This window comes from Haplochromis burtoni, unplaced genomic scaffold, assembly GCF_018398535.1.
Source record: "Haplochromis burtoni strain Fernald_Lab_line unplaced genomic scaffold, NCSU_Asbu1 Contig_300, whole genome shotgun sequence".
Classification (NCBI taxonomy): Eukaryota; Metazoa; Chordata; class Actinopteri; order Cichliformes; family Cichlidae; genus Haplochromis; species Haplochromis burtoni.
This window is the reverse complement of record NW_024582661.1, coordinates 415676-418669: the sequence shown is the minus strand read 5'-3', so window position 1 is coordinate 418669 and position 2994 is coordinate 415676.

The following is a 2994-nucleotide window of genomic DNA, read 5'->3' as shown; positions in this document are numbered from 1 at the left end:
AGTGATAGGTTACAAGGTAGGGTACACCCTGGACGCACGGTGTGTGTGTGTTCTTTATTTAGATATAGTCTACTATGTACATGGGAAGAGATGTGACATTTTGTTGTCCTTGAACACTTTTTCACATTTAAACTTTTCTTTTCAGTTTGTTGTGGATATTTCACATGTATACTTGGGTTTAATTCAGGAAATATTGTTAGAAAAGTTTCTAACCTGTGTGTCAGAAATCTAATCAGTTTTCACTGGCTTTTGAATGTTTCTGGTAATCACAATTCAAATGTTGGATTTTCAGGTTAAGGGACAAAATGTGCAACTCCAGAAAGCAGGCAGAAAGTAACAACAACAACAAAAAAACCCAAACAAACAAAACAACAAAGCCTATTAAACTCATCCAAAAATACACAAAGAAACAACAAATCCAGGAAACAATCAGGAAGATAAACAGACACTAAGACAAACACTAAAGGGAAGCGAGGTAATCACGGAAGTGGAAACAGGAGGGGAACAAGATGCGGCTGCAACTAATTAAGACATTTACAAAGTGTGAATAAAAATGAAAGCAAGAGTGAGACTATCTCATGGACTATCAAAATAAAACAGGAAACAACCAGAACAGGAACCACAAAACACAGAGGCAGGGGAAAGTCACACTTACAAAGGAAAAAAAAAACGTTAGAAGAAAAACTAGAATACAAGAGTGGGGAAAAGTGAATAAAAAGAATAAATAAATTAAAACAACCCCATCACCAAAACCTATAGATCACACAGATCACGACAGATGGCTTACCCTGCTTCACATTTTAGGCATGCTAATATCAGTGAGACGGCTCGCTGTGATGGTCCCGGTGAAAACATCTCAACAGCTGTTGGCCCTGATGTTATTGCACTTTGTGCTTTACTTCAGTTACAGACATTCCTTCATCTGCTCTGCATTTAGCAATGCAGGACAATAACCACAGCTTAGATTTACTGTAATGCTTTTAAGATGTAAATGATGCACTTTTACTCCACTGCATTATTTAGCATAACTTTTGATTCTTCAATAGTACCTCACAGTGCTGCCAGTGCTCAGGGAGCATGGTTTGGGATTCCAGTTATAATCCTTACAGTTTTATACTAAATCACTGCCGCAGCCTTACTTTCATTTTAATAATTATGTGCATGATAATGAGGACATTAGCTCCTCATGTTACATGTGTGTCTCCAAGATTTATACTCTACCTAACCCAGTGCTATAAGCTGTGCATGCTGTATTATAAATTCTGTTGGCGCCTGTGGCATGAAGATATTTTATCTGGATTTGATCAAAAACTACCAGCACTTTGTTCTCGGTGTTGTACTAAACAAAGCAGGACGGTGCTCTGCTGATTAATATTGATTAATTTGAGTCAGACCTCTGCCTCTTCAGCACAATTAATAGGGCTTGTTATCACAGCAGTTATCTATCTATTCTATCTATCTATCTATCTATCTATCTATCTATCTATCTATCTATCTATCTATCTATCTATCTATCTATCTATCTATCTATCTATCTATCTATCTATCTATCTATCTATCTATCTATCTATCTATCTATCTATCTATCTATCTATCTGTATATATATATGAAAAACAAAAGTGAAGTGCACATCTACATCTGAGCTGCCTCAGTGTTTTAAGGCTGGCAGAGAAAGCTGTCAAGGACGGCTTTGAACCAAAGGACTCTCTTGTAAAAAGAGGAAAAATGCAATTATGTGCAGCACTTACAGACATTGATTAGAAGGCACTGACTCAAAGGACAAGTTACAAGGATGGAGATTTCCTTCCTTTGGTCTCGGTGTTCATCCACTGACTGGTGCATGTCCGGGCCTGCAGCATCACCAGCACGTCCTTTAAAAGACAAACCTGGAATTTCCCACAAAGTGAGTTTGCAAATGGTAGCTTTCACTACAACTGAACACAAATATATATGTGACGATGGATGGAAGGAGTATAATACGCACGTGTGAAAGTGGATGGGGGATTTTGTGTGTATTTACCTGACAAAGAGCTGCAGGGTGCAAAGACGCCTCATGCCTCAGAGCTTCACTGTTTTGCATCATGAAATACACCTAATACACTCAAGCTTCTAAGTGCTGTATCACAATCCACTTGCACTAATTATTATAGTGTGCCATTTTAATATTTAGTTTGCAAAATATCTAATTGATTATATATGTATTTTTACCACTGCCATCCCAAATCCCCAAAGACTCCCCAAAAGAAAAAACGGTCTAGTGATTTAAACTCTATATTTAATTCAAAATCAGACATATACAACACATCAAATATCACAAAAAATTGATATTGAATTGGATGCTAAATTCAACTTAAAGACAACATTTTGGGTAGCAGGAGGTACTGTAATAACATGAAATTATGTTTTGTCATATTTCATATAAACTAGTCAAAAAATAGAAGCACAAGTTTGTGAATGAAATATATTTGTCGATGATCACTACACTGAAAAAAAGGCCATGTTGGATTTATTTGATTCAATAGTGGACATTGGTTGCACACAAATGTTTTGCTTTGGCAGAAACTTAAACAACTGAGTTAAATCAACACAACTTTTTCATATTCAATAAACATTTGTGTTTATAAAACGCGATTGAAACATGTTTAGATGAAGTAAGTTGAGCTCTGGGAATATTTTAATTCTTCACAATTTTGTCATTTTATTTCAACACTATTCAATAACTAATGTTCAACAAAGTCTAGATTCATAAAAAGTGAATGGATCTACAACAACTATCATCCTCCTATCTTTATCCTGGTTGCAAGGGGGCTGGGAAATAACCCTGAAGTGATAGGTTACAAGGTAGGGTACACCCTGGACAGTTCACAAGTCTATCACAAACAACCATGTGCACTTACATTGACAGGTAATTTAGAATCACCAATTAACCTAACTCTAATAACTGCATGAGTTTTGACTGTGGGAAGAAACCAGAACACCCAGAGAGAACACAG